The 22,231-nt window shown below is 40.7% G+C and overlaps 1 long non-coding RNA gene across 1 annotated transcript; it reads right to left on the minus strand.

The window, feature by feature from the left end:
- Positions 1-19,706: 19,706 nt before the first annotated feature.
- LOC310764404 lies at positions 19,707-20,596 on the minus strand. Its single transcript, XR_014549149.1, has 2 exons — positions 20,472-20,596; positions 19,707-19,920 (listed from the first exon to the last, which is right to left on the minus strand). It is a non-coding gene; the product is annotated as an uncharacterized lncRNA (long non-coding RNA).
- Positions 20,597-22,231: the final 1,635 nt, after the last annotated feature.

Raw genomic sequence — 22,231 nt, forward strand, 5'->3', positions numbered from 1 at the left:
AAGTTGTCATTGAGAGACGTTTGTGTGCCATCACTGATCTAACAAGTTTCACTTTGAGACAATCTTGCAGGCATATTGAGGCAAAGCAGTTCCAGGCAGGGAAGAACAAGACACTAAGTTGCTAACTTGATGTTCAAAGCTACTTCATGATACTTCTGCTGGCCAGCAGTTTCCTCTTTCCTTAAATATAACCCAGATGCACTTTTTCATGAGTACACTATCCTGTCTTTTAATCACTTTATTTTTATTTTGAAGGTACAATATTTTTCCATATTGTGTTAAAAAAAAACCAACCCCAAATAAGCATGAATGAGACTGGGAAACTACGAAACGTCTCCTGTGAGAGCAGCTGGGAAAATCAGGTCCTGCATAATTTTGATCGAAGGATTGCAGAACCACAACAGGGTGTATATTATCCATATTATTGGCCTAATATTTCAAGCTGATTTTCTGCTTACAGTTCATGTCAGCACCTAAACTGTTATAGTCAACCTCTTGAAAATGTCTCCTAGAGATAAAACACTCACACACATGCACATGTGTGTGTGCATATTATAATCCCTCTAAAGTCAACTCTTGTTCTGTAATGTGGTGATATTTACAGGGCACTGATCATTTTCAGCTGTTTTGTTTAATTCAGCTGGGTCGTTAGCAAGGCATTAACAGAGAAGATGCACTGGATTCTTCCTAAGAGGAATTTGTGTATCTTTGGAGAATTCATTCACCAACTCATCAGGCTATTGGCCATTTAGATCCTTGGAACTGTTTATGTCTGATGTACATTAAGGAGAGGGATGGCGACCCATCTCTGCATCCCTTGGCAATTGTCCAAAGAGAGGCAGATGTTATGCTATCCCAGTGTCTTCCCTAATATCTTTTCTTTATACTTGAAGGAATATATTCTTCCAACAATCTCCAGTCTGCCAATATGTGCAAAACCTATCAAATTTCACCTCTGATATAGATCTCATTTCTCAAGCTCTGAAGAGTATGTAACCTAAGACACATGCTAGACCCATCACATGCACGGTAACTATTGCTATTTTGTTGCATATGGCAGTGTCTGTCCAAGGGCTAGATTTAAACATGAATGGGTTGGATTTAAATCCCCTCTATGCAGTGGAATCAATGAGTTATCCTGGATTATTCAGGCTTTCTCTGGCTCAGTTTACCATTTGTAAAACCACCCCGCAATGGACTCACATGGCTACTAAGCTTTCATCAGGTATAAAAAAAAGTTCCTCACACGCTGGGAAAGTTGGGAGAAACTCCTGTTTTCCTGCTAAGCATGAATTCCTTGCCAACAAAAAAGCACTACAATGATGTTCGGTCTTTTTAAAGTGTAAAGGTAAAGGGACCCCTGACCATTAAGTCCAGTTGCGAACAACTCTGGGGTTGCGGCACTGATCTCACTTTACTGGCCGAGGGAGCCAGTGTTTGTCCACAGACAGCTTCCGGGTCATGTGCCACCCGAGATTCCAGGACTGTCAAATTCTGGTTTTTTTCCTTTAATTTAAAATTATTTTAAACTATTTACATACTGCTCTTCTTCTGAGTAATACCAGAGCAGTTCACAAAATGCAGTAAGATAAAATGCATATTACAGCATTAAAACCATTATAAAGCTCCACCAACTGTATCCAGCCAAGTTGGGAATTACTAGCTAGAAAAAATGCCCAGGTTAACAGGTTGGTCTTAAGCAGGTGTCTAAAACTCACCCCAGTTGCCCCTGTCTTATTTCAGAGGGAAGGCACCTTCAAATAAAACCCCCTTCAGGTTCCCACATGCCACACCTCACCTAATAGTGCCTCTAACACAGAAGCCTCTTCCAATTATCTTAACATTAATGGGAGTAGCTTTTCCTTCAGATATTCAGGACTTGGTTGTATAATGATTTATATGTCAGCAAGACCACCTTAAATTGGGCTGGATAACAAATTGGCAGTGAAGGCAGCTCCATCAAAACTGGCTAAATGTAGCTACAGTCATCTGCCCCACTCAGCAGACTTGCCATTGCATTCTGCACAAGCTGCAGCATCTGCACCAGCTTTAAGAGCAGCCCCACATAGAGTGCATTAGATTAGCAATGCTTCAGCAATGAAGTTAATACAAACATGTTGTTATGTATGTTCTTGGCACAGCAGCTCTAACAGCCAGGAATTCAGTTGGCAATTGATGGATCCAGAGACAACAGTCATGTGTCTTACCATATAATCTCATACACATCTACTTAGAAGCAAGACTCATTGTGTTTAATGGAGCTTTCTCCCAGGGAATAGGATTGCATCGCTAACCTACCCAGGACAGTTATGAATATATGCTGGAGCAGGGGCAATTAATGGCAGCTAGGCCACCTATCAAAAGCAATATACATTTGTTTCAAGTTATTTTGGGGACAACAGAAAGGAAAGAGGAAATGGTTCATTGAAAGGAGAACGCAGGAAATAAATCTCTTAATTGATGTATTTAATCAGCATTGCCATAATTTCTCTTGCAGTTCATGCAACTTCAAAATATGTGCTGGTGTTTTTGAGCAGTTTTACATGAATTTCATTGTATAATGCAATTGAGATCCTGCCAGACCTAAAATTTCCCAGCTCTTTTTCCCTCTGGAGAGAGAACCCATGTCATGATAAGACATTTCATTAACACACAAGAATACATACATGCACAGAAACTCTCTGGACTACATGGTGACATAAACCCTAGTAAAAGTCATGCATCAATATGCAGAACATCCTCAGGAGACTTGTGAGAAACTTCCCCATTATTTTTAATCAAAGATTCTATATTGGCAACTTAAGCACACACCAGAAAAAGTCATCAGGGACACTTTCCACACATTTGTCAGCCAACTGGGTTAAAGGAATCAATATAGCACACTGCAGCTATGAAACACCAACTTGTTGATGTGTCAAAAGTCTTCGCATGGGAAAGGATTAGGGACTTCACAGGGAAAAAATTAGCCGGCTGGAGAACTTTAGGATTTCGAACGATGAGTTATTTATCCTTGTGTTCCTTAATTCCTCTCCAGGGTTGATGACAGAAGGTGTCAGTGACCCACAAATACTTTCTCAAATAAAAAAAGGAACATTCCATGGAGAGAATAATGGAAAAGACTTAATGGTTGGAGTTCTACTGTTAAGGGTAAATGAAATCTGGCAGCCTAAGAGAACTGACAAAAGTGCCAAGTTGAAAGGTCCATTTACTTTGGAACCTCCTGCTTTCCTTGCTAAGTAGCCTTTCACAGAGGTAGTAATTTTAAAGGGATATTGTCAAAATAATAATTATGGCTTGCATTTTCAAAGGATCCCAAAGTACCTAAGTATCTTGTTCTCGCTGAAAGTCAAAGGAATGCAAAGCCTTTTTGTTTTGTTTTTGGGGTTTTTAAAAAATGATATTCTTGCCTTTGTCATTATTATGACATTAGCAAGGCTAGAAGAAAGAATGATGGTGCCATTCCATTTCTCAGCAAGGGCGCACTTACTGCTTTAAAGCCTTCTGAATACTTGAGAGGTAAGGAGGTTATTCAATTTCTTTTAACTTGATATTTCTTGCTCTTTTCTCTGCATCCCTATGGAGTTCAAATATGGAGTAGAGGGGAAATGCATTTTTTAAAAAACTGAACTGTACCACTTTAGGATGCAAGGTGGGGATTGTTGGAGTCCTGGAAGCCAGAACCCAAGTTTGGGACAAGTACTTTTCAGTGAGAGAACCTCAACAGAGATTTAATGTGGCAAAACATGTAGCAATGAAAAGTGTGAAAACATAGGCTGCAAAACATTTAAAATGTGTTCTTTCCAATGTATTCTAAAGTATTTCACTTCCCTAGCACAGATATAGATGACACATTTGGTAAGTCATCAAATTGTTTACTTACAAAACTCTTCAAAGGTCAGATTCATGGGCTTTTCCATACAGCAGCCACAACAAGATGCACAGGCAGTAGAATATTGCTTGGTTACAAAATGGTAAAAGTTTCCAAAGCTACAAGTATACATAAACACTAGTTTCAGACTCCATTTTTGTCTGAAACAAAAGAAGCTGTTTAAAGCCGTGCAACTGGAGTGAGCAGCTCAAAGCTCTTCTCATGTAAACAACAATAAGTACAACAAAAGGCTTTGTTGTGCATTTCCTCCCAAGGTGAGGGAAGTAACATAAGCTAAGCCTGGCAGAACAGTTTAATCTATGGCATTAACCCCTTTATGCATTCATTAGACTAAAGCATGCTGGCTATATGAGGCTAGTTGCCCTATAAGGGGTATCATAAGGCTGACTGTTTCCCATAGTGTGTATAATGTCAACTGGTTTGCTCAGCTGATCATCAGAGCATAGTGTTAATAACATCAAGACCATAGGTTTGAGGCCTATACTGATGATAGCATGTGGGTGGATTCCTGTGGACTCTCGTTTCTAGCAAGTTAAGCATATGAACCTGCAGATTAATGCATCATTAGAACTAGCAAACCTGCAATTTAAAGCAATGCCGCCGTTTCCCCATTCTGTAGCATTTGTACATGAGGCAGTGCAACCTCCTATTAGCTTTACTTTTGGGATATTTGAGGCTCTCAGATTAACCACCTGAAGACACTTGGAAACAATTCAAATAGCTTCCACAGCACCCCACTTGTTTTCACTCCCTCTGGGCATTTTCTGTGTGCTCCTTGTCTTTCTTTCTCCTAGGTTAATCATTGCATTAAATAATACAATAATTAACCTCCAAGGTAGAAGAAGAGACAATGAACCTCCTTTGTCGCACTGATAATTTTGCATTAGCTGGGAGGAAGGAAAAAGGAAAAAGAGTTAAACCTTCCCCTTGTTTTGACTTTCTCCCAGCTTTTACAAAATTGCCTCCTTTCCCTCCAATCCCCTTCTTTCTTGTCATTATTATTTTTTTTTTTAATTGTGAGCCCACTGGAATGGGTTTTTGGGGTTTTTGTTCTGATTTTGTTCTCTCTAGTGGATATTGGGCACTTTTATTAATGATAAATGATGATAAAGCTCAGGACGTAGAAGATCATTTCTAAGAGTTCTACTGCAAGACTTACAATCAACTCATCAGTCACAGAAAGCTGCCTTATACCATGTCAGGGACTATTTGTCCATCTAGCCCAATATTGTCCAGTAACTGGAGATGACATCAACTGGGACACTTTGTATCTGGTCAGGCATCTGGTCAGCCACCCTGAGAACAGGATGCTGGACTAGATGGGTTCTTGGCCTCATCCAGCCTCTTTATGTGTTCTGCTTGTGGGAGATTTAGCAGCCAAACCTAACAATGCATAATCTTGCTAGATAGCATGCAAAGGGGCTAAAACCACAGAGCTGTCTTGCTGAGAGGCAGAGACTTAGACCATAGAATTGTAATTGGTAGAGAGGGCTCTGTGTGATGTCATTTCCCTCCTCTCGTGGGAGAGAAGGAGCATACAATAATTTCTTGTTCCTCTCCCTCTTTCTCTTTGACCAGCCACGAGGGCCAACATGCTCGCCACGTTCTTCAGCTCATGTACATGCCTGAGACGGTATTTTACCTGCATAGTTTTTACTGCTGCTGTAGCTGAGAACCAATACAAGACTATGAGTATATAAATCATATTTTAAAATTACTTCCCAGTCTTTTGTTTGATTCTTTGTTAAGTAGGGTAAAAAAGAGGGGCTTTCCTCACAGCTGGATGTATTTTTTTAAAGGCTTCTCAACCTATTCCTATGTGCTTCAATTTTGCTGCTAAAAGTGCTGCCCAGATGTGGGCACCTGGAGGAATAAATTGCAATTAATATAGCCTCTCCTACCCATTAAAACCCATCCCCCACTGTTGTGCTCTACCACCAACATTCTTCCTTTTGCCAGACACTGAATTAGCATAGCTATTTTCCTAATCCAGGAAAGGGGAGCCTGTGGCCTACTAGATGCCAGTTCTCATCAGCCCTGACCACTGGCCATGATGACTGGGGCTGGTGGAGTCCAACAACATCTGGAGGGCCATAAACTTCCCATCCAGGACTTTTTTCCCCAGCCGGAACTCACCTTTTTGGTGCATTTTGGCAGCTCTTTTAGTTGGGCAAAAGCTCCACAACTTTTGCTGCTCCCCCTAAAAAAAGCTCTACAATTCTGGCAGTTTCTCCTTAAAAAAAGCTAAACAACTTTGGCTGCTCAGCAAGTTCCACTGCCTAATTTTCTAGAAAACAAGCCCTGTTCCCATCCCCTAACTTAATCTGTTCAAAATCTGCTTCCACCATTGTCATCTACATCTGTTCCCCAAGATGTCATCACTGTCAAATCCCTGAAGGTCATGTAGTTTAGTTTCCAGAACTATTAAGAAATATAGCCTTAAATGCCTGATAATTAATAAAATTAATCTCTTGGACTGTAGTGAACCAAGAGCTTGTGGGAAAAGTTATAAAAGCCTAACAAAATCAGGGACTTTGATCCATTCAGAGTTTGCTGGCTAGCACACAGGAATTATATCAAAGGATTCTACTGGACCTGAGAAGATGAGTCCACATGTCCTAAAGTGCATTACAGAGGGACATAAAAAAATTCTTGCCAAGTTTCCTTTTTGGTCTCTCTCTCCCCTCCCTTTTTTTGGTCTCATTTTGATAACATGTGTCTCTGGAGAGCCTCAGTTGTCAGTGTTAATGGTTTAATCGGCATTGATAGATCCTATTTATGTTAGGAGAGGACTCAGGTGGCTCAGTGTAATGTAAACTTTTCCTGGATAGTAAATAGTCAAAGATGGGTGTCCCCCCCCTTTTTTAAAAATAATGAGTCTACTGAATTTCAGACCTGGTTCAAAGATCACCAGATGTTGTAATCCTTTTCATAAGTTAAGATGGCTATCAAATTGCTCTGTATGAACCATGTATGTACTATGTAGCTCATTTTCTCTCCAGACTACAAAATATATTTGAGTATGTTGCATACTATAAAGCCATCTGCCCCAACTGTGGTGCATTCCAAGAAGAACTGAAAAGTGGAAAAATGAGTGAGTTAAATATATAGCTCCTTTGCACTAAAACTCACAGAATCCAACACTGCTCGGGTGCCTGAGTGTGACGAATGGATCTTTTTTTATTCATTCTTCATTTCAAGGAGGTCCAGAGTTGGTACCAGGCAACTGGACCATTTGGGAAGATATTGAAAACATGCTTCTCTGGGTTGCTTTGTTTGTAAAGAAGGGAAACTTTAAAAGCAGAGCACCGATTAGGCTTACTTAAGGAATCCCATATCTACAGACACCAATATGAACTGGCCAGACCTACACCTTCTGAGCTAATGTGCACACTGGAACTTCATCATCTTCATGCTACCTGAATGTTCTGGTGCAACTCTACAAAGTTTCAATACCTGTTTTTAAAATTGTATTTAGAGAGGAAATGTATCACAACATGAGTATTTAAATATTGTTATGTGCCACCTCAATCTCCAAGTAGAGAAAAGACTTCAGGAGTTACAAGCAATTACACAGGTTCAGGTTCCTTGGAGTGAAAGTCAGCAGAGACTGTGGTGTCTTTAGGATATATGGTTTTCTTCCCCATTCGGTTTCCAGGAGAGCCCCAGAGTTCAGCACAGACTTGTCTCTCTGCAGCTTCTATCATCTGCCTCCAGCTTCCAGGTTCTCACCTCAGCTTGTGGTTCTCTTAGGTAGCAACTAGGTGAGGAGGGTGAGGAAAGGCCCACTCATTCACCTGGAGAGCATCATCAATGGTTGTAACCCACCTCATTCTTTAAGATGCTGATGAGGGCATTTAAGTGGCAAGCCATTACCGTGGAACTGGTTTGGCAGGTTCCTCTACTAGATATGAACCCTAATGGACAGAAGATCACAGGCCTAGAAGAGATTCAAGGATATCGACTGGACTGGCCTCCCCATAAACAGTATGAATTTAAATCCAATTATTGAAATATTGTCTCTGAATGTGGATGCAGGGAACAATGGATTTATCAGTGAATGTATGTGCAAGTGACACAGGCTAGAAATAGACGGATTCACCTATTGCTAGTATGGAAGTCAGCAAAAAGCAAAATCTGATGGAAGTTCCTCAAAGCAAAGGGAGCAGCTCAACTGTGGCCATGCCGAGGCAGCCTGTTCTTGCTTAGGAGAGGGCTAAGGGCCTTTCAGCAAAACGTTGAAAGGTTTTCTCTGAACTTTTTCAAAGATTGGAACTGATGGGTGCTGATGCCTCAGTAATGAAACCTGAGCTCAGCTGAGAGATTAGTTGTCAGTTTTGTTTCAAGCTAAATTCTGGGCCAAGTGTGCTTTGTGCATAACTTAGAAGACTATATGTATACATATGGCAAAGTCACTCATTCCTTCTCCATTAATCCAGTGTATTTATATACTCACATAGTCTCCTTGATGTCAGTGGATTTAAAGGCTTTCTGCATGTCACTGCAAGAGAAACTTCTCAAGGCCTCACAGGAACGTCCTATGAGGAGTAGTGGACCTATGAGGCATTCTGCAGATGTGCAGATTGTGTCAGCCTGGCAGTCATGATTACAGAGCAACACAAGCCCTGTCCAGGTATTGTTTTTTTTTTTTTTGTTCAAAGTATGTGTGATGTGAGTTGTGTGAGCACTTCCCTTATGTCCATTAGCTCTACTTCTGACTGCAAAGATCTGAAAGGAGAGAATAACCTAAGAAGAGGCTGCTGGATCAAGCCAATGGCCCATCTAGTCCAGGCAAGTATCCTGCTCTCAGAGTGGCCAACCAGATGCCTATGGGAAACCAGCAAGCAGGATTTGAGCACAGGAACACTCACCCCTCCTGCGACTTCCAGCAACTGGTATTCATAAGCACTGCTGCTTCCAACTGTGACAGCAGAGCAGAGCCATTGTGACTAGGAGCCATTGCTAGCCCTCTCATCCATGACTTTGCCTAATCGTATCTTGAAGCCATTCAGGTTGGGGTTAAGACTCCTTCCAGTGATCAGAAACCCTGGGCAGCCAGGATTCCACATTGCAGGAAGGATTCCAACTGGGCTTAGCTAAATGCATGAATGTTTTTATTTTGCTTAATTTTGGGTTTGGGGGCTATTCCCTTTTTAAAAATGTCAATTGAGCCCTTACTATAGGGAGTAGGGGGAATGCTTCATGATAGTCATAAGGATCAACCAATCAGCACTTTGCACCACTGGATTCCTTCTAGAGTTGATTCATTCTCTCTCTCTCTCTCTCTCTCTCTCTCTCTCTCTCTCTCTCTCTCTCCCACACACGCCTCTGTCTTAAAGTAAGATTCCGTGGATCTGCAGCATTTCTCCTTCAAAATATCGTCTTCCATCCTGGGCTTTAATTGCTAAGCGGAGATCTGATTGCCTTGCTCTGTTATTTCTGCTTTCTTTCCAGGGTGCAATTTGATTTTCCTGTGGTGGTATCTATTTAACAGACCCAGTGCAGCATTTAGCTACTATCTCTTCTTTTTTAAAAAAATTAAAAATAAATCTTAGTTTGCTGAAGGCGTTTAGACAACTTTATCTGACAAGTGCTGACATATCCCCTATATTTCAGGAGTCCCGTGCTGATATTGTCCCACTACATAAATAGTACATTATTCTTTTGATAGGCCTGCTGAAACTGAAGAGGCTTCTTTCAGGGTGGGGCACTTGCTACTGTTATTGCCTCAAATGGTGATAGGTTACTCACAAAAAATAATCAAGTGCAAGAAAGTTGGAGGCTGGCTAGAATTTTATTTCAGGATATGAATGGCCAAGCTAGTTGATTATTACTTCTCAGAATGTCCAGGGCACTCAACAGATATTTAAAAATGGCCATGGTTTCTTACAGTACTAACTGGTGTATGTGAACAAGAGGATCAAAGCTATACTAACCATGCAAATAATTCCTCAAATATTGTTAGCCTGTCTGTGCACTTGCAACTTATGAATTTATAAGGAGAAGGAATTATGGAAAATTCAGTTCAGGAGATTCCAACTGAACATTAGGAAGAACTTTCTGTCAGGAAGAACTGTTTGACAGATGAATGGACTACTAATGGTAGAATCTTCTTCATTGGAGGTTTGTAGATTGTCATATGTCAGGGATTTTTCAGCTGTGATTCCTGCATTGCAGGGTGTAGGACTAGATGACCCTCCCAACTCTACCATTCTATGAATCTCTGAAGTGCCTAGACATTTAAGATGGTATTACAAATAAGATATAAAAATCTACATGTGTTCTGAATTGCATGGCTCAATACTGCCTCAATTAGCATCTTTTTTCTAATTGGTTTTGGCTAAGACCCTCTTTTCTCTCCCAGGAGCTCTGAGTCTCAAGCCTATGTCTGCTGCTGTAGTTCAACTTCTATATTACCTGAAAGTGTTGCAGTAAACCAGTTGGTCCATGCTTCAGAGCAAGGAAGTTGTGCCAGGAAGAATCAACAATCAGCTCCCATTGTCAAGTAATCCTAAGGCTGGACAAATACATTAATTTTAGTTTCTCTCTTTTCACTTTTTTCCATGTTCCTGCAACAATTTACCGTATTTTTTGCACTATAAGACTCACTTTTTCCCTCCTAAAAAGTAAGGGGAAATGTGTGTGCATCTTATGGAGTGAATGCAGGCTGCACAGCTATCCCAGAAGCCAGAACAGCAAGAGGGATTGCTGCTTTCACTGCACAGCGACCCCTCTTGCTGTTCTGGCTTCTGAGATTCAGAATATTTTTTTTCTCTTCCTCCTCCAAAAACTAGGTGCGTCCTGTGGTCTGGTGCGTCTTATAGAGCGAAAAATACAGTAACTTTTGTTTTTTTAAACCATTAGGAAAATATATCCACATTTTTTGTGTACTTACCTGCTTGCCCATCCCAGTTCTATGGATGTGCAGTGCTGAGCAAATCCTTAGGTGGCGAGATGCACTGTGCTTTGTCTCTTACTGAAGCTTGAGTCTAATGAAAAGCAACGTCTTTCTTTCTTTGGAACCCACAGTCCGCAGGTCCAAGATGGGAAGTGGTTCCCCAATACACACACACTCTTACTTTGAGGCCTTGGTGAGGCTAAAACAAGACCACAAGGTAAGTAACTGGTTGCACCCAGGTGACCACCCTGTATGTTTGCACAGTATTAGTCCAGACAGGGAGGGCAGCAGCTTCTGCTCATGTTTTTTAAATGCCGGTGACCAAAGGATCACTCTTAACCCTTGATTCTCCCATTTATTTATGTAGAAGGAGCCAAACATATGTCAGCAATGTTTACGTTAAATTGGTAAATAAATTAGGCTGCCAGGTTTTTTTTAAAAAAAATGCTTAATGGTTCAGAAGTAAGCAAATCTTTGAGGTATTGCTCGGAATATATTTTCGGAGCTAGGGGATACTGGAATTCTGTTCTCTGGAGCAAGGCATTCAACCCAACCCCTTCTTTCAGGTTTCCCACAGGCATCTGGTTGGCCACTGTGAGAACAGGATGCTGGGCTAGATGGGGTATTGGCCTGATCCAACAGGGCTCTACTTATGTTCTTATGTTAGCACTTGGCATTTTTACAAAGCTCAGCAACCATCTATGCACAAGACCAAGGTGTCAGCAGGCTTGGGAGAACCTCAAGGTTTGCAGAAGTGCTCAAAGACCCAAAGACTGAACTAGATAATCTCCATTCTGTTATAGGTCCAGCAGTGTTACTGGTCCAGCGCTCCTGTGTTATGCACTTAAGGACGGGAGGAATAGAAAAGTAACAGAAGTTCCTATTCTCCATTGAAAATAAAAGAACACCAAGTTCTGGGGCTTATCATTAAGTTATATGGAGAGAGCTTTGTTGCCTTGGCTACAAAACTGAGCATTTTTATGTCTTAAAAATGTGGAAATAGTTCTTTCCACTGCATTTGGTGGTGTTTTTTTTTTGCAGATTTATTAATAGAGGTATTGTGGTCTAAACCACCAAGCCTCTTGGCTTGCTGATCGGAAGGTCGGCGGTTCGAATCCCAGCGATGGGGTGAGCTCCCGTTGCGCTGTCCCAGCTCCTGCCAACCTAGCAGTTCGAAAGCATGCCAGTGCAAGTAGATAAATAGGTACCACTGCAGCGGGAAGGTAAACGGCATTTTTGTGTGCTCTGGCACTCATCATGGTCCTCCGTGTGCCAGTAGAGGTTTAGTCATGCTGGCCACATGACCCGGAAAATTGTTTGTGGACAAACGCCGGCTCCCTCAGCCTAAAAGCAGAGATGAGTGCCACAATCCCATAGTCGCCTTTGACTGGACTTACGCACCCAGGGGTCCTTTACCTTTTTTTTAAACTTTTTTATTGTGCCTATTAAAGGACTCAGAGTTAAATGGTAGTTTGGGATTTGTAGTTACAGTTGCCATCAGCCTGTCCCAGCCTGGTCCATTACTACTAGTCAGTTTAGGCCTGTTGAGAAGGAGCAATCAACAGTGAAGAGGACCAACAAGCATTTATTTTGGTTGGGAGTCAGTCCTGTTGATCTCAGTGGAATTCAAAATGTAGGGGAAAGAGGAGTGAAGTTATAGAAAAATTGACACATGCATATTTCCTGCCTCCCTCAACTCAGAGCAGTAAGCAGCCCCAAACATGGTTTTTACTATTATTACAAGTATTGTGGAAGTAAGGGTGTGGTAACAGTGTTGGAGGGTTTGCCCTACCTGGAGTTCCCCAAAGAATACCAAATGGACCCAGACTTAAAGTGAAATAAATTACCATATTTTTTGCTCTATAAGACTCACTTTTTCCCTCCTAAAAAGTAAGGGGAAATGTTTGTGCGTCTTATGGAGCGAATGCAGGCTGTGCAGCTATCCCAGAAGCCAGAACAGCAAGAGGGATTGCTGCTTTCGCTGCACAGTGATCCCTCTTGCTGTTCTGGCTTCTGAGATTCAGAATATTTTTTTTCTTGTTTGCTTCCTCCAAAAATTAGGTGCGCCTTGTGGTCTGGTGCGTCTTATAGAGCGAAAAATACGGTAATAAAAATGTGCATAGGCATCAGTCTCCTGAAAAATCAGAGGCAGACTAGTACACTCCCAATCAGCATGTTGGCTGATTTTGTGCCATTTGGAAATCTAAGTACTTTAGCTTCCCAGGCTGAGCACATGTAGGATGTGGTCAGCGAAGCAGCTAACTGGAATATAGGATTGGCTCTGTCCACGTTTATGAAAATATTAGCTTTATCTTTTTTAAAAAGGGCAAGTATTTAAAGGAAATAGAAATAGTTTCCTTTTATAATAAGCATTTTATAAAACAAAAACCTATAAAAGGCTAGTTTTTCTGCTGCACGTTTCATGGAGAAAGTGCTTTGTCTTCTTTGCTATATTATATGTAGAGTGACCACTAAAAATGAGATCCATAATTTGCCCTATTGAGCAAGAAGCTGTAACCAGAAGTGAAATCAGTTTGCAAAGGGTATTTAAAATACATCAACTGAAGACCAGAACATGCATTTCAGTTTTATGAAAGCTGCAAGCAGAAAGAATATCTGAAGAGAAGTCAAAAGCACATTATACATCAATGAATCTGGAGGAAGGGGAAAACATAAGGAACAGAGTATGCAGGTAAAATAAAGTACAATGACTACATGGAAAAACAAAGCAAAATATGAATATGTAATCTTAAACAAAATGGAATAGCTATTCTATGCCAAGATTACAACATGTATATTGGGATTAATTAAAGTGTAACTTTTCAACTTAACCGTACTTAGGTAGAAGAAAAATACTGAAGTATCAGATAAAATGACTATTACAAACAATACTTATGGCATGCAAAACAAGCAATAATCTTAGCCATTATTCAACTCTACTTTGATTTACTGCTTAGAAGTCCCACCAGTCCATGTTAGTTAAAGGTTTTGCTATGTTCCAGCCATATAGCGATTTATTCTGAGCATTAAGAAAAGAGGGGACATTATAGCTACCTATCTAAGTAGCAATTCAAAGGAACAGGTTATGTGGGATCAATTAAGAGTTAAGAGATGAATTCAGGATTCAGTGGGTAGGATCCAGAAGAATGCTGGTGGAGAGGAAAGGTTGAAAAATAGAATGATGAAGTTTAAACTTCACCAGGGAATAAACAAAACCATAAAATAAGGTGATTGTACATGTAAAACCTATCAAAACCAAATCTGTTTAAAATTGTTTATGAGCCAAACCTCCAGTCCCAGTGGGCTAGTTTAGAGGAAAACTGAACTGAAGAAGGGTTGGATTCAAAGCAAGAAATCCCCTCTTCTCTAATAGGCAATATAAAAAGGCAAACTGGGTTCCAAAGGACCAGGAACAAGCAAATGTCAGATTTGAAGCTAAGCAATGAAGAAACAAAAATAAGGGAATAAAAAGTGAGTTCTAGCGCTGAATGTAGCCTATTTTTAATTCCCTATTGACACTCCATATTAGAGTGGCCCTTTGGTCTTCATCCCACTTTTTCTCACTAAAACCCAGTCTTTCATTGGTAAACAACAGGCATGGGGCAGAAACTAGCAATGGTCCATTGTTTTAGTGAATTGGCATGTTCTTGTGCCTTTTCAAAGTGCAGGGGGACTTCTGAAAGTCACCCAGTACTGCTACCCACACATAGAACAAATCTTCTATATTCTTCACACTTAGTTTGACTATGGCCTTGCCAGCATTTATTCTCAGATCCTACCCAGGATCCTACCGACATTTTGGCCCTAATCATGACAGGCATTCAGACCAACATAAACCATGACTCAGAGTTTCTTGACCAAGGAGTTTGAACTCCAGAGCATCCAGGCACAGGTTACCTAGGCACACACTTCCCTACTTTGGTGAGATGCATTGTATTTCTATTATTTATATATATATATATATATATATATATATATATATATATATATATATATTGCAGATTTTCTGCAAATCTGTCTACTCTTTCGCCATCTTTTTTGTTGATACATTTCCCTTTTTTTTTGGAGAGGGATAAGTGGGCACTCTAATTATATATGTGATATACTGTATAATTTAAATTGGTCATATATGCATAACTTGCATATGCCACAATTTTAATTAAAAAAATTCTACAATAAGTATTTTGCTTTAGTTTCAACAGCAGCATACACCATTATGGCTGCAACTACCATATTCAATAGCACCTCTTCCTTTTCTGTAGGAGCTACACCTTTGAACAGAAATGAAGTTTAGCTTGATGGTGGCCCTTTAAATATAAAATGTAAATATTAATACTTACAAACATAACTGAGTAAATTTACCTCTGATTTGGTCAAAGATCCCATTTGCTAGGGACTGGTGATGGAAAATGTGAGGCATTTATTTACATTATCTTTGATTTATATCAGTCTGAAAAAAATGGCATATTAAAGGAAAACCCATTAAAGGAAGCCAAAAAACCCAGCTCTTGTCAGCATCTGATGTTTGTCCGACTGAACATATTTAGCACATCAATGCAGATTGTTGTTTTTATAAAGTTTGAGCTGCAACAGTTTGGAATGGATCAAGCACAAAAAAGCCACAAGGCAGATGCTTTGTTTGTCTGGCACAAACAAAGCTGCTGGACTCAGAAGAGGCTGCCTGGGATGAAACTTGGGTGATGTGGACCCTCCAGAAAGCAAAACCATGTTACCCTGAAAGAGTCAGCTTTGGAATGTTTGCAAAACAGCACCAAGCCTCTCAACGAGTTGCTTTAAGAGTGGCTCGCTAACATTGCAAAGCTTTCCTAACTCTAATTTATATAATTGCTTGGATTGAAAATAGGGTAAATATCCTACTAGGTTGGCGCTGTATCAGAGGAATTCTGCATGTGTAGGGAAATGGTTGCTGGTGGTGAGAATATAGCGATACTCACCGCTCCCTGTAAAAAGGGGGGAACCCATAGTTCACTGGTATTTCTGATTATTTATAGCCAACAATTCTAATTTCTAAGAAATAAGAAAGGCTTGCTGGGTCTGAACAAATGGTCACTAGCCTGTCTTCTCATGCACTGTGTTATATGAGTTAGAAATTCTATCTATGTATGGTGTTCATATGTAGTGTTTTACTATGTTTAGTGTTTCTTAACTCTCTCTCTCTTCCCCCCCCCCCAACTTTTTTGTGAAAGTAATCACTGGTACTAAGAACCGGTGCCTCTTATTCCACTGCCCATGGCAGCCATTTTGTGCTGGTGCCCACTTTAATCAACACATGAGCACCAGAACCTCAATTTTTAATCAATATTTGAAGCACATTTTCCCCTTCAGAGAATTCTGGGCACTGTAGCTTGTTAAAGGGTGCTGGGAATTGTAACTGTTTGAGGAGTAAACTACAGTGCCCAGAATTTTTTTGAGGGAGAACAAATTACTTTGAATGTCCTTTAAAGGCATAGCGCATATGCAATCTTAGCATATGCAGATTATGGGGTGCTCCTGTGCACTGATCACCTTTGTTAATTCCCATTGTTATTCTCCTTTTAGTTTCTCTTTATATATCAAATGATAATCCATCCTTGAGCTCGGTACACTCAGTCATTGTAAGAAAAACACTGAGGCCTAATTTGATTAGGAGAATGTCTGGCATCTGGTGGGCGGAGCTTTTGTGTCAGCTCCTCCCTTAAGTTCATCTAGAGGGGCCAAATGTCACTGTTGCCTCATGATGTTGTTTTAGTTTCTCTCAGACAGTATGTTATTGTGTTACAATTTTCTTTATTATTAAAGCTTCGTTAGACATATGCGTGAGCTGCTTACTCTGCTGAAAGTCAAGAAACTCCCCTGAAGAATGGTGGAATATTCTAAACTGAGTGAGTGAGGAGATATTCCCAGACTGACACGAGAATTGTGTTTTTTTATCGTCCCACCCTCCACAACAGTTAATTCCCATTGTTATTTTCCTTTTGGTCTCTCCTTATATATCAAATGATAATCCATCCTTGACCTCAGCACACTGAGTCACAACCCTTAGCTATGGATTCCAAAAACTGATGACATGCTTTGTGAAACTATATTTTCTTTTGTTTATTTGATACCTTTGGTGGTCTATTTTTCACTGGGTGTCCTCTTCTTCTACAAGTATACACAGCAATGAACAGAGATTCCATGCTTGCTCACAAACAGATCATCCCCCCCCCCACTTCAACTGTCTAGTCAATTTCAGATAAGGTAGAAGGTCTTTCAGAGATAAATAAATAAATAAATAAATGCAGTAGCCGCCACCCCCCTCCCCAACATGTGAGATTTGGGAGGAAATATGGGGTGAAATTTGGTAATGGACTTCCAAGGATGTTGGATTATGTCTGCAAACCTATATATACATACTTACCTGGTAATAATCTGCATCAAACACACTGGACCTTACTTCTGAGTAAACATGCATAGGATTCGACTCCATGTATGAAATCCATGAAAGCTGGGTAAGGCCTCAGTCCTGAAATCTCACATATGCTGTTACTATATGTGAGAGTTTTCAACAAATGGATTCATGGTGACATTTATCACCTACTGAAATAGAAGGAAGTGCCTGGAATGATATTCTCTTAAGTGTCTTTCACTGTTGTTGTTTTTTTATAAAAAGGCAACAGGTTTCATGAATAAAAAAAACACCACCTGTTCCCACCAAGCAAGGGAAACAACAGTGTAACAAACCAACCATTGTTTAGTGGTGTATTTGGGTTCTGGGTGCCATTGACAGTTCCCCTGCTCATGCATAATGTGTTGAGGTTTTGTGTTCATTGGATTAATCCATAAGGAAAAGTTATGCTCGAAATCTTGTTTCTCTTCGTGGAACACCTCTGCAGAATTAGGGCATATGATTTTTATCTCAAACACACCTGGAATTATTTTCTACTGAAATTATGGGGATTTTCTGTAGGACAGCTACCCATCCTTTTTTTAGCAGTCAGATCAAAGTAACTGTAGACCAGGTAAATGGAAGAGTCTATAATGAGCTAGTAAGATGGCCATAAAATGAGAAGATCTGGACAGTGGTTTCTAACTGGTAAAGTACTAATATATCTATATAAGGGAATCTTCCTTTTAATTGGAAAAAAATTAAAGTAAATTCCAAACCTTATTAATGTTGGAAGGGAAAAAGAGAGGGAGAGAAAACATATATTCAATTCCTTGATTTGTTTTGGCAAAATGCCCTTTTTGCATTCTCAAAGGTTTGTTATTGTTCCCTATGGATTTAATGCTTGATGTAAGTAGGAAAATGTTTTATTTTATTTTTTGTTCCTTTGCTAGATTATGGAAATGTATTTAAAAACCCTTCAAAAGGAGTCTAGGCAGGACAGGAGTTCCAATAAAGACAGATGCTCAAGGTAGACTTTTAAGCTCATATCTACTTTATACATAAATGCATGCATACTTTGGTTTATCGAAGCACAATGTTTACACAGTGAGTTAAGAATTAAACACCAACAGATTTCTTCTGTAAAACAGCTTAGGAATTTGGCGGAACAGTTTCTGAAGAGGAAAATAAACTCCAGTTTAATTTTGTTATTTTAATTTCTGGGTACTTGCATAGTGCTTTCTCCTCTGAGGAGCTCAGATTGCTCTTGAGTAGAGTCTGTATCAGGGGTAGCCAATGTGGTGCTCTCTAGATGTTGTGGACTACAACTCCGATAATTCCTAACCCTGCTGGCTGGGGCTGAGGGGAATTGGAGTCCAACAATATCTGGAGGGCATCAGGTTGGCTTTCCCTGGTCTATGCAATAGGCACCATTACAGGTAGTGTAAAACGTGAAGATGGAAATGGATGTCCAGAGGACTTGATTTCTGCATGGAGGCAGAGAAATCCAGTTCATAGGAACATTTTATTTTTTTTTAATGATGTTGTTCTGTTGGATGCTATGAATTCCATTGTTTTTCCTGATTATAAGATGTTTTTCTGGTAAACTTCTTGGTGAGAGTTTATCCTAAGAAGGCAGGTTAGAAGCAAAATAAAAAAGCCAGGATTCCCACCAGGGAAATGATATTTTCTCCAAGGCTCCTGTGTTGTGTTAGTGTTTTCAAGGTGTACAATGCTCTGAAAAAAAGAGTTTTCATTAGTTTACAAAGCCATGACACAAGCGATGAAATAGGAGCTTCCTCTCGGTGGTGTGATAAGTTTAAGCATGTTTCTAGAAAGGTGTATTTGCATATGTGGTGCCAACTCTTCTCACATGCAAATATATATATATACACACACACACATTCAGCTTCTGGCAGGGCAAATGCATGTACGAAACTGCCCCAAGTTCTTGGGGGCAGATTATCTGATGCTATTTGCCTGCTAACACAAATCAGGAATTACTTGAGCCTCACCCCTTCTATGCTACAGCATACTACTTGTTTTCACAAGTCTCAATTCTGTGATTATAGAAGATGGATCTGATATTTTCCCTTGAAATTCCTTCTTGCCTCTTTCCCTGACGTTCTCGGTGACTTCTTCTCAGCAACTTTTGTATCTTTGCTCCTGCCTTAGGCAGCCATTGAACCACACCATGCTCAGCCTCCTCCGTCCCCTCAACATTGTGGGGGCCCAGCCCCCTGCCAGCAAATACTGAGGGGACCAAAGACCCCTCTGCCTCTAGGAGTTGGCATGCCTGGTCCCTTCCAACTCTGCAATTCTGTGATTTCAATGGTCAGGGATGATGGGAACTGAAGGGAAAGGAGAATGTTAGCCACTTTGAGACTCCCTTGGGTAGTGATATAGTGGGATATCAAATCCAAACTCTTCTTCTTCTTCTTCTTCTTCTTCTTCTTCTTCTTCTTCTTCAACAACATCTGGAGGGCAACAGGTCTGCCTCTACTGATTTAGAAAGCAAAAATATATATAGAAAATGCCAGATCACACTAAAAAAGATTCTCAGATTTTTACTGAGTGAACAACAACAGAAATGATCAGAGCCAATAATGCAATATGTTATCTTTTCACTAGACTTATGGGATCAACAGCTGGAAGATTTCTGATTTCACAGTTGTTTGCGGATGGAATCGTGCTAGAGATGTGGATTAGCTCAACCTAGAAAAGAATTATGGTCCATGCTTCCAAAATGCTGAGGAATCCTGACAGCTGTTGAAAGGGATTTGTTAAAATGTTAGTTCTGATGCTTCCCAATAGTACGATACTAAATAATGTCAATTAATTGTAGCCTTGCTTCCATCTATGTGGCCAGTTGTGATGATTGCCCACAGTCCTGTTTGCCATCTTTTGGATTTAGCTCTGTTCTGGCACCTCTCAGGTGGGCACTTTTACCATTATAAGCAAACAAGGGAGGCGCTAATGGTGAGTTTCTGCACCTCTTTTTCTAGAAAAATATACTGGATAGATAGCAGTTTCTTAATTACTAATCCTCCACTTAAGTGTGATAAGTAACTGGTTTCATGGATTACAGGTTTTCTTTAATAGAGGCCGTAAATAACTCTTAGCTAAAACCCTGCGGTAGCAGGTAGACAGTTACACATTTCCGAATACCAGAACAATGTAGTTAAAGTTTTTTGTAAATATTGACATTAGAAGCTGGTTATAACATTACCAAGACTTGCTTGGAACTGCTGTGCAAAGTGCAGTGACATATGGAACTGATCTGCAGGGGGGAGGGGGGGAGAAAGAATTAAAATTACAGCAGAAGAATTAATTTCCTTGCAGTTGCCGAAGAGATGCCCTTGTAAAAGTCATCCATCTGAGGCTGGGGCTTAAGTCCTAGGTGAGATGTCATCAGGGATGGCAAACAAATTGGGATCTCCAATTTCCGTTCTTGGGAATGTACTTGGAAGTTTCCATGAGACCATGGAAACCAACCATTCCATTGTAACAGGAAAGCTAACGTTCTGTCTATTTTTATGCTTGTGCTCTACCAAGAAGAAACAAAATTTGCATTACTTTCAGGGGCCATAAAATCCTGTGTCATTAAGATCATCATCCCCATGGATCACGTTGATATTGATCAAATTCCAATTTGTCATTGGTTATGGTATGGATGAGTTGCTGATATTGCTTATGTGTGCAACCCCCCCCCCCTGCAAATCACCTCCTGAAAAATCTGCAATCATTGGGAGAACTAAATCCAGAGATGTTAGATGTGGCTAACACTGGATAGGATAGAAGAAAATTAATTTCTAACTGGGGAAGGGATCAGCTATTCTTATGGGTCTTAGCTCTAGAACTGGCTTTTAATTCCAGAATTCAGCTAGATTTTTCTGAAGAACTATGCCATAGGCAGTATAGCCTCTCATCCCCAAATAACAATGATCTTCCCATGCACAAGGGTGAAGCTTCCAGGTAGATCTGAGGATTCATATTTCTTTTTTAAGGAAATACTAGATTCATGTGGAGGGACACGGGTGGCGCTGTGGGTAAAACCTCAGTGCCTAGGGCTTGCCGATTGCATGATCGGCGGTTCGAATCCCCGTGGCGGGGTGAGCTCCCGTCGTTCGGTCCCAGCTCCTGCCCACCTAGCAGTTCGAAAGCACGTCAAAGTGCAAGTAGGTAAATAGGTACCGCTTTATAGCGGGAAGGTAAACGGCGTTTCCGTGTGCTGCGCTGGTGCTGGCTCGCCAGCTGCAGCTTTGTCACACTCGCCACGTGACCCGGAAGTGTCTTTGGACAGCGCTGGCCCTCGGCCTCTTAAGTGAGATGGGCGCACAACCCTAGAGTTGGACACGACTGGCCCGTACGCGCAGGGGTACCTTTACCTTTACCTTTAGATTCATGTGGAACAAAAAAAAGATATCTGGAGCCGTTTCTGGGCAGCTGAAGTCCCTTATAAGAAATGGGCAATGATCACTTATGGAGTCCCAGAGAAATGATCCATGCCCCCCACCTCCCGTTACCGCAAAGGTCCAGCTAAGCAGCAGCTATTTGTTTGGCAAATAGTACAAATATTTTACAGGAGGGGAGAATGCTCTTGTGCTCGAATCCTGCTTGCTGGTTTCCTACAGGCAACTGTTCAGCCACTATGAGAACAGGATGCAGGACTAGACTGGCCATTGGCCTGATCCAGCAGACTCTTATGTACTTCACAACCACCAGTGACAACCTCCTTTAGTCATTTATTTGCTTGGAGTGCTTGATAACATTGGCAGACTTTGTTATCATCTGAAGGTAGACAAAGCTCTTCTTGACTGCTGCAAAACCAGGGGCTTTTTGGTACCAGATGCACACTTAGGTTCGCAGCAGGCAGCCAAACCAACAGCCGTCAATCAGCACACAGTCTGGTTCAGTCAGAGGCGATCCATTTCTCTTGATTGCCTCCAGGCATCCTGGAATAACTGGCAGGCAGGCAGAGCTTAGGAAACATTTGGAAGCGATGATCAATATGTTGAGTTATGGCTTTTCATCAAAACTGGTCCCAAGGGAAAAAAATGTGAAGGTGAAGAAGAAG

The sequence above is a fragment of the Podarcis filfolensis genome, assembly GCF_964270895.1.
Source record: "Podarcis filfolensis genome assembly, chromosome: 6".
Classification (NCBI taxonomy): domain Eukaryota; kingdom Metazoa; phylum Chordata; class Lepidosauria; order Squamata; family Lacertidae; genus Podarcis; species Podarcis filfolensis.